The 10,845-nt window shown below is 33.5% G+C and overlaps 1 long non-coding RNA gene across 1 annotated transcript in view; it reads right to left on the bottom strand.

Annotated features, from left to right (window-relative positions):
• The window catches only part of LOC115495574 (uncharacterized), a 192,850-nt gene that overhangs the window by 69,633 nt on the left and 112,372 nt on the right, over window positions 1–10,845 (bottom strand). The gene's annotated exons all lie outside the window — the stretch shown is intronic.

Here is a 10,845-nt window from a genome sequence, read left to right on the forward strand (position 1 = left end):
ATGTACACCTTCAAACACTTTGTCCCTTTGCAATAGACTTTCCATTTAAATATCTATGTATTGTTTGAAAGCAGAGCTTAAGCCCTTGGTGGGTGAAATTAGGTAATATTCACTGACAATTCTGATCACAATAGTTATTAAAACTTCATAATATTGTAAGATTTCTTTTAATTATTTTTTTAATTAATATATTTTTGGTTGTGTTTAACATGATTTAAAGTTAAATGATATATTAATTACAAAATCATTAAAAAAATGATTTTCTCTTGAGTTAGTAGAAATGTAGATTAAGGGGTAATTTTGCTAAAGTGCAGGTCAGTCCAAGCCTTCAATTTAAAATAAAAAAAAAATTTTTTTGGTTCTTAATATATCCATATATTTAATTTGAATTTCATAAAATATGACTAAAAAATAACCTCTAACTAAAACAGTTCAGACAAAGCAATTTTTTTAAGACAAGAATTGCTTTCCTAAGTGGAAAAAGTATGCTTTCTGATCAAAAATCATGCCATTCCAGAAATATTTGTCTCACAGAGTCCACACAGGAACACATAAAAATATCATCTTTTTCCTTCTGAACTTCTGATTGACTGTAATTTCTGTGTCTTCCTCAATTTTTCTATTGACAATAATTTCTTTCAGCTTCATGACAGCAGTTCAGTGCTGCTTCTAAGTTCCACCCTAAACTATGCTTTTCAGACACCCACCCCTTGAAACACACACAATTGTGAATATGATACAATTAATATAATACTGAATTTCTATTTGGTCATCTAGAAGTTTTTTTCTATCTCATGCGCAGTTATTAAAAACTAAATTTGCAGTTTGACCAAAGGCAAGCAACTGCACAGACCTGAATCTGGAAAAGTTATTGCTAGTATAGATCAGCCACTTTTCCTTTGATAATCAATCCATGTTAATATTTAGATTTGTAGGGAATGTATGGAAACCTATTATTACAGTTATTTATTCTCTTTTCTTGGATTGTATAAGTACCATATTTATTTGGTTGGAGACCAAGCTAATTTCTTAATTGAATGCTTTTTGCAGCAGAATTATTTCTACTATGCTGTCTGCTGCTTTGGGAGTGATATCTATCTAAAGCTGTAGATATAAGCAAGTTACTTTTCAGGATGATATTCCTCTGCTAAATACCTGGATTTATTTATTTATATAGGTGAAACACTGAGACTTTTGCACAGGAACAAAACAGCAATATGTTCTGTTACAGTCAAAGTTTTCAGTTCATTCCTTAAAAAAGATGCAGGAATAGAAAGCCACTAAATTCACTATTCATTGTGCATAGGTAACTAATGGAACACACCAGACACATGAGAAGAGAAAGGTGTCAGCCTCATCTGATCATCAGCACAATTCACCAAAAACACAGAATTTGCTGCACAGCAAAATTACTATTTTCCCAGGTACAGAATTACCTTCAATGAAGATTTCAATTGACTTCTGTGCCTGTCGGTATATTTACAGCTTGCATCTGAATAATTTTCATAGATATGCTGTTGCATATGTAAACATCATTAAAATGAGTGGGTTTATTATGTTGTATTTATTTCCATGCACTGAAGTAATCTAATCCATGCTCTTAAATCTTCTGGGGTTTATTTCTTAAAGAAAAAGGCACTCATTTTGTATCTTGGGGTACAGAAATGAATGCTTAGTTGGCTTACGATAGGCAGACAATTCAATAAAGGGTTAATCTCCCCACAGTTTAACAATTGCTAACAGAATTACTGTTAAAGCGTATGTTATTCAGAATATCTTGATAGAATCAAAATTAATTGTTTTAAAATTAAAAATAAATAAAATAAGAAAAATGTCTTATTCTCATAGTATTAAAAAAAAGCAACTTATCATAAATTTATATTTTTGACCTTGGTTTCTATTAACTAATGTGAAATATAGTAAAAAATTATAATTAATTTTTTATTTCTGTAAAATTGTCTATTAAGTTTATCTTGACTTATGAAACACTGAAGTAATGTAATTTCATGTTAAATAAAATCATACAAGCTTTCAAATTTTAGGATTTATTGAAGTCCTTAAAAGATAAAAAAATAGGCCTACATTTTATACAGACCTATAATCATCTAAGGTATTGCTTTTTAAAGTTATATTTAACATTGCATGTTGATATGTCTGTGTTTTTGAAAAACATAAATATGTGTTGCCTATAAGCAGGAAATGAGAGTCTAACCTCTTTAGATACAAGATGAATTGTAAAAAAAAAACAAACAAACAAAAAAACCCAGAAAAAACCAAATGAAAATAAATCCATAGCAATGTGTCAAGAAATTTAAGATCATAATTTTCATATCATTATTTCAGATCATTGTATGTTAACATTGATTTTGCTATCCTTTGCCTCTAATATCTCAACTCTCTGAAAAACAAAAATCTCTTTCAATTCTCAATTTACTAACCTCAAATGCTAGAAAAAACGTAAAGAAGAATAAAAGTAAATGTATAGCATTTATTTTACTTTCTCGAGTGTTTAATCTTTTCAGATGATTTTTGGCTTGAGTTTTAAATAGAAATATTGTATCTGTCAGAAGTAGTTTGAGTTCTATTTGAAGGTTAAGAAAGATAGGAGGCATCTTAAAAGCATTTTAATACCATCTCATAAAGTATCTAAAGACTAATCCAATGAGGATTTCATTATATGAAGTCATTTACAGCGACATTCAGTAAGTTTAAATAGGTATAAGATTCTGTACTTTTCAACAGAAGTACTCCTTAACATATCATTTTAAGGGAGATCAGAAGAACATAATGACCCAATCTCAGATGTTTTGGTACGTCAGCAGTCTGCATAGTATCATCTTAAAAGAACAAGTTAATTGCATAATTTTTCCTAGTGTAGCTTGATAACTTGTTCTGTTACAATTTTATCTCTATCATGTAGACAATATGGTACAAGGAATTCTTGTGCCTGAGCAGAGATCCATCAACATGAGGAAAGTCTGGGAGTTCAATGTTCTTTTCAGTAGTGAAGATTTCACTCAGATTCTAATCTACATTACATCTGTGGAAAATACTGAAACATAGAAAAGATGTACTGGGCTAATGAAGGGCTGAGTGAGGTCTGCCTTTAACAAATTGAGTTATAGATGACAGGGTAGCAGAGGATTAATGTGATTTAAAAGGTTAGGAAAGACTAGGCTATAGTGGCACAAATCCTTGTCTGTGGCTGAGTACTGCCCTGAAAGCAGGGTGGGGAAGGCAGGCTTTTATTTCCCAGTCCCAAGCATGCTGTAAGACAAAGAAGTCACAAACTGAAATTTAGAGGACTCATCAATACATTTTAATGGAAAATTACCTATACCTAGAATTCAAAACAAAGCATAATGAAAGCTTTTTCTGGTTGCTTAGTACAAGGTTAGTAAATATGACAATCATTCCTTTGTTTGATTTAATTTTTGAAAACAGAGTCTTAATTTTTGAAACTCTTCTCTTTTATGTGTACAGATCAACTTTGAAACCCCTAAACTATAATGAGCAACTATAATCTGTAAGCAGCAGTCTTAAAAAAGACATTATTTACACTTAAGTTTTTCTTAGCTAGATCTTACTACTCACCTTCTGCAATGCAGTGTTTTATGAAGGTATTGCTCCATTAAAAATAGTTGATTGTTTGCTATACTCTTTTCTTGTATCAACCAGAAAGCTGATTTCAGGAGCATCAATGTACCTATGGTAATATATTCATCTGACAGAAGTTGTCACAACATCAGCTAATAAATTATTTTATGCTGACATTTGGTACAACCCCACTGCTCAAGCACTGGAAGATGAGGGAATAAAGCACGAGGAGACAAAATTGATTTTTTACCTTTTCTGCTGGGTAATAATACTGAACATCCATCTTAACGTTTAAGATCAAGGCTAGAAGTTAATATACAGCTGAAGGCAGGGGGGGAGAAAGAATCCTCCAGATCAATATTTTGCATTATAAACCACCTGCATGCAGACAGTGTCAAAACTAATACTGTAGCTACAGTACAAAACTGGTAACATCAATTCAGAACTACCTTTCTTGGAGTTAACATGAGAACATTAAATTTCAAACTACCAAACTGCTCTTTTACTGAATTAGTGAAATTTTAGTCAAATAAAGTCCAGTGGAACATTAACTAGGATGTTTGCATCAAACTTGCACTAAAAAGCATTTCTTCACAAATCTGTGTACCTGTTTGCAGTCAATGTTTATAAAAAACCATTTCACTCTAAAACAAACCCTCTGGTTTAGCAGCCTCTTCCTAAAACCAGGCTCAAAACTAGATAATGCACTTACTACTTTTAATAGGTTCTCATTTCCAAACTACATTTGTTTTATTGTAAACTCCTTTCATGAAGCATCTTGGCACAGTACAATAGATTGATAATGTCATCCTTGGGTGATGGCATGATGAAGGGCTTTCCCAGCATAGCCCTTCCTGTTGTTCATTGGGTTGGTCAGCTGGTAAAATGCGTGAACTGTCAGCTGTCTCTCTTTTCTGCCCTGCCCATGTGTCAGATGAGGTTACATGTCTTGTTAAAGGAGGTGACAATGATCAGCAGTCAGAAGCAACAAACTTTGAGCATCTGTGGCCACATTTATTTAATGTATTTCTCCCATCCTGGTGCTTTCTGTGTTTGTGTAAGGTTTACTGACAGGTAAATGTTGCTGAAATACAAGTTATGGCAAAGCTCTTGCCTATTCCCAGGCAAGAATCTGAGATGCTTACTCAAAGCCCGTGATTTCTGCTTAGCAAGTTTATTTGTTATTCACCATCTGTCACAAATCACTCAGGGCAAAACTGTGGCCTCAGGCCTCTTCTGAGTCAAATAGGAACCACACGTGTACACCCAAATCCAGATGCAGGTAAACCCTTGGTCTTCAATGTGCAATCTGCCTTCACACTTCCTTCATTTTACAAAAGAATGGAAATATTAAAAACTGAATGAAATGTCCTTTGTGATAGGAAAGATATAAAGCATTTTTTTACTGGTTTAAGTTTTTTCTTTCCTTATTTTAGCTAGCCCTGTAACTCAGAACTTGGCCCTGTCTGAAGCATTCTAAAGCAGCTGCTTTGTTTATTTGCTTAGTCTTTTGACTTCAGCTGAATTTCCTGCTGTGCCTGGCAGTAGCAAGAGTTGGAAAATGAAGACACAGAAACAAACCCAATGAGCACACAATCTGATAAAAAGACTGATTTTCAGTCTTTGTCAGTTCTCTAAACAACTGTAAAAATGTAAACTGATGCTGGCGGCTAACATAAATTACTTTTCTTTATTTGGCCTATAGCTGTAAGCACACCAAGTTGAAAAATAATTTATATATTATTTATGTGTCTGCAGGAACGATATATTATCTCTGAGGGTAATATGCTAACTTGAAATGATCAGGAAGTTTGTGAATAAACTTATTTTCAATTAATTGTGATGATTTATACACAGAAAAACTTTGGAGGAATATGCTTTTTAACAAGTAATGATCTGAGGTATTAATGTAGGTTATTACCTTTAAAGAAACTGTTTTAAATTTGAGAAAAACAGAAGATTTAAGAAAGACAGAAGAATTTCAAATAACTTCATCAAACAACTCAAACCAAGCCTTAATAGAGGCTAGAAGTTTATATTTCATTTGACTGAAGCATTTTTGACAATGCAGGACAACGTTGGACTAACAATTGTGGAAGAAGTAATAAGCTCTGTAACTATGAAAAAGTAAAATCTAATGCCATCTCCCAGTGAAAAGAATAAATTAGGGAAACTAGTATTTTTTAAATTCAAAAGTTAATAATACAGAGCTTTGATTACAAAGATAATTGTCATGACTTTACCATTTTGCCACATAATGAAAAATACCATCACTTGTCATTTTGCATGAAGTGGCAAGACATTTAATCTTTGCCTCTTTCCTTATACACTCATAGCTCTCAACTTTATAATTATTCTTTGTGTGGTCCTACATTTTTTGGTCTCTGACATTTGGCCCTTATGTTACCTACTTGATTTCACAGTTTGTTGGTAATGAATTTCCTGCCCAGTTTGACCAGGTTTTTGATTTAGGAGTTTCTCCATGCACCTCTCTATTTAGGGGCATTCTTGCCTTACTGAAGAGATTTTTTGTGCAGGAGGGCTTGGGAGTTGCATCCAGAGAGGGATCTTCTCAGTATAAATTGCTATTTTTCTTGAACTGACTTCTCTTTTGAGCTGTTACCATTTCTTCAACTTCCTGATCCTTTAACTGTAGTTTAGCAAAAGGGAAAGAGAAAAAATTATAATACCAACTTTTATTTGGAAAGTCAAGCAATGGTTTAATCTCAAAGTAGAAGTCCATTATTGTCCTTTTGAAACAGTACTGAGGGTGACTCACATTTCACTGCAAAGGCATCACAAAGATTATTCATAAGGGAACAATTACCTGCTAAAACAGTGCAGAACCATTTTCCTGGTAAATATTAGGGCATTAACATCAGCTTGGGAAAAAAAAAAACCCACAATAAAACAAAAACAACAACAACAAGAACAGTTCATTAATCCATTAATCTTTTCTCAGTATCCTATGCATGATACTTGCAGACTGTTGCAAGTGGATTAAGTATTATAATCAGTTTCAATTACTCCATTATTTCCACCAGAGCAACTACAAATCCTCTCTTCTCTAGTGACATCTAATGTGGTTGAGAGGATGTCTAAATTAATGTGTGTTCTCACAAATTATATCCTATTTAAAAAAAAAAAAAAAAAAAAAAAAAGGCAAGCAGAAAAGTGAACAGGTATCACTTTTCAGAACTAGGTAGCAAAAAAGACAACATATTTCTGTGGCAAAATTACAAGCAGAGACAATATCCCTGTGACCACTTTAGTCCAGTAAGACATTTGCAGAACATTTTCTACTAATTGGAAACAAATTAGCACTGTCTGGAGAAAACAGTAAGAACATTGAACTCTAATCTCCTACTAGAACATGTCATGCATATTATCTAGAAAGTTTAAAGCATTTTTATGTACACCTATTATTTTTTTTCTTACCCTCTCATTATTTCATTTTGCCTCTGGGGTTCCACTTTTAGTCAGACATTAGTCCTATTTGCAAATCTTGAACAGTTGTGAATAAATTAAGAATGTTAATTACTGTACAGGTAATGTCAATTTGATAACTGGAGGACTATGATTTGGAAGCATATTAGAATTTTAATTTTTTTTCATTTCTTGTTGTCTCTGTTGATTGTGTAATGTAAGAGAAGTGTTTGATCTGTGCACATCTCATGAGATCAATATTTTGTAAATAACCTGACTGGATCTCTACCCACTTTAATTCAAATTTTTATATAGGTGGGTTGAAGACATTTGTATAAACTCTGGAATTCTATTTTGTAAATGTAGATGCAGAAATATTAAAAACAAAAACAAAAAATAACCTGTTACATTCTTTTGCAAGGTCATAATATGGGTGTAACCATGTGTGTCGTAGCATAGGCAGTATTATGAAGGTGTTTGAAGGGTAGAGTCAGAAATTTACAAAGCACTTAAATGTGGCCAACACCTAGGTCTTTCATCCTTAGAGGCACTACACTTTAAGCAAAAGTGGTACAGAGATGCTGGATTGGTGAACTGGAAGGCAAAAATATTTTAATTCATACAGTGATGGAACCACTGCTCTGTAAATATATTTATTATAGTTTTGCACATTCTAGAAACCTTTTGTCTAGGTCTAGGTTTGTCTAGCCATTCACTACAGAGATTGACATGCTCATCAGAGTTGAGCTCTCTTGCAGAGTAGGAGATACCAAACCAAAGACAACATTATTAGAATATCCATGGCATAATCAGGACTCTTGCCAATTTGACAATGTACAAAAAGATTTATTAGGGGTCTTTTTGGGTTTTTCACATGTGGACATGTGTGGACATACACTGATGCTCACATGTCTTTGTGAATTTATACGCAAAATGTTCATAATCTCAGAAAATATATTTGCTGATGTATTGGGAAAAGTCCTCTATTGGATTAGCACTTCATTTAAAATTTTTCTTCACCATTTAAGATGAGAATCTTGCTGGTGTCAGTCTTTTCCTTAAACTTTGCAGAGAAATGTCCCAGGTTATTCGCTATAGCAAAAAAAATCTAAAAATAAAACACCCATTCCTTTATCTTTTGATATTTAACATCTGACGAGAGATAAAAATGTATCTGAAATGTGAAGCATAGAAATTAAGAAACCCTCTTTGTAAAGTTGTTCTCAATGTACATGCAACTGGATTTCAGCATTTTATTTTATTGCTATGCCATAACATAATTTAAAAAATAAATTCTTAAAGGTAAATTATATAACTGTACATTTAACAGGGAATGCCAGAAGATGCCTTACTGTTTTACACCTGTATGATAATATCTAATATATCTTCAGACAAAATGTCTGGTGTTGAAAACCTCATTCAAATGCTGAAAACTACTTGTCATTTGCTATGCAACCAAATAAAATAGCAAATTAGACAGGTATATTGATATTAATGCATCAGTACTACACAGACACAATGAATACAATAAAACTTCTTTCTCTGCTTGGGGCCAGATTAACAACTGAACACAATTCCTTTGTCAAAACCAAAAACTTTCATTAGGTAAAGCTAGGAAATTCCAGTTTTAAGACTTTTTTTTTTTTGAGATCTTAATTATGCTAAAATTATCACTTCAGAGTTTTTACATTAGATTTTAGGCACTAAGGATTATTGCTGTCAAAGATTTTATCTTTACAGCATAAGTTGTACCATCACCAGCAAATTTGTGAAATCCCATCTTAAAATCTTGTTAGAAAGTCAAGATTAGAAAGATTAGTTAGAAAGATTTTTTTAAGGACATCAAAAAACTCTTTTGTAAAGAAAATGCATTTGTGGATTCTGTCTAAATATTCTGCTCAAAAAAGACTGAAAAGAATAGTAACTATTCTATGCCATAAATCTTCATCTGCTTTTCCTTTTATTAGATATGGTATTTTGCCAAAGAACTAAGTCTTATTCCAGAAAAGAGTTGATTCCTTACTAAAATTTTACAGAAAATTTCAAATTAATGCCTGTATTGAAACCAGATTATTAAAGAGTGGAAATTTTGTGGCTTCATAGTGAAGACTATAGCACCAAAATAAAAACACCATAGAAAAATAATTGCATGGTAAGTTTTAAAATATACCACTACAATACAATTGCACAGTGGATGCAAAATATTTTCTATTATTTTCTTTACTTGTTTTATTTCTTACATTTTTTTTTTATTGGAAGTAGGATGAGTCCTTAAGTAATGAAGAACCACAATAATGGCTTTGAATTTGTGGTTCTTCTGTAGTTATGATTTTTCCTAGCACAGTGTATGGCTCCGTGCTTCTCACTTCCTAACCACTGTATCCCACACCTCTGCTGGAATCAATGGATCTCACACTGACAAGTGCTGGAGTTTCAAACATTTTATTTTCTTTCCCACGAGTTTTGTGACTGCTGTTCTGTTTACTCATATGCTTCCCAAACAGCAAGGGAGCATTTTTTGATAGACACTGTATCCTCTCTCCCCAGCAGTGCTGGCGTGGATTCCCTCTGTCTCCATCTTTTATATCCCTTTTCATGTCTTCCTCTGAGCTAATCAGGCCTGTCAAAGAAGTAGTTCACGGCAACTTAAAAACTCAGTGAAAAAAGGGGATTACAAGTATTACTACTTCAACATCAGATGCAATATTATAATAACTTTCAAAGTCTTCATCCTAATCATAATAGTTTTATGGGGAGGATTTCTGGTATTAATCTCCAAAAAATAATGAATACTACCTGGGGGTCTTATTTCATTTCAAAAAGATAAACTGTCCACGTGAGTTAAGAGTAAATTTTAAGCTCCAGAATACTGAAAATATCATGGCCACTGTGGAAACCCAGGGCAAGGGGAATATTTCTCTGTCTGCCCTGTGGGGTTCTGACTCCCAGGGAAGCACTGATTTTGACCCTCATTCATGGAAAAGGCCTCCAAAGCCTCAAAATAAACTAGAGACCACAAAAGTGTGAAATAGATTATAGAGAGTAGTATAGTGTGTCAGTTGGGTGAGAAATTTAGGTTTTGAGGTTTTTAGTGTGTTGTAGATGGGAACAAGATGGAGGGTATTGTCTCATGTTCCCTTTTCTTCCTTCCTCTTCCTTCTTCATGGGTTTAGGTAATATCTTGTAATCGGGTAGAAAAATCCTCATCCTCATTGTAGGTCTTTAGGGGTCAGTTATTGGGTTAGAAGGGAACACCATCTAAGTATTGCTTCTTAATTGGGCACCATAGTTTTTGATTAGGCATAAAAGGCCTTGTTACACAAGATTGTTAGACATTTTTGTGCTGTTTTCCTGCATGCAAGTTCTGGTGCAGGCAGCGTGCTGAAGTTTTGATAAGATAACAATAAAACAAGAAGCTGAAGACCAAAAAAGTCCTGTGCATCTCCGTTTCCTGACACAGAACTGCTCCAGGAGGGTTTCCCCTGTCAGGGGAGCCCCCAGGCGGAGGCCCAAGGTGGGGCCAACAAAGCCATAGGCAAACATCAGGAACTGAAAGCATGCAAAGGCTGGTGAAGCACTAGATAAATGCTTTTTCTTCTCCAAAAATAGCATTTAACAGCACCAACAAATTTTCAGTTTCCCAAGAGCAACTAAAATTTTTTCCCAACACTCAAAGTGAAATAATTAATTACAAATTAGGGAGGGAAAAGTAAAAACAGCAAAAACTCCTCCAGGAATCAAAAAGAAACTATCAAAGATTTTTATTTCCAATCTGACCCCACTTTTTGATATTAATAGTTCCTTTCCCATGCCCCATATGAC

Source organism: Taeniopygia guttata, chromosome 5 (assembly GCF_048771995.1).
Source record: "Taeniopygia guttata chromosome 5, bTaeGut7.mat, whole genome shotgun sequence".
Classification (NCBI taxonomy): domain Eukaryota; kingdom Metazoa; phylum Chordata; class Aves; order Passeriformes; family Estrildidae; genus Taeniopygia; species Taeniopygia guttata.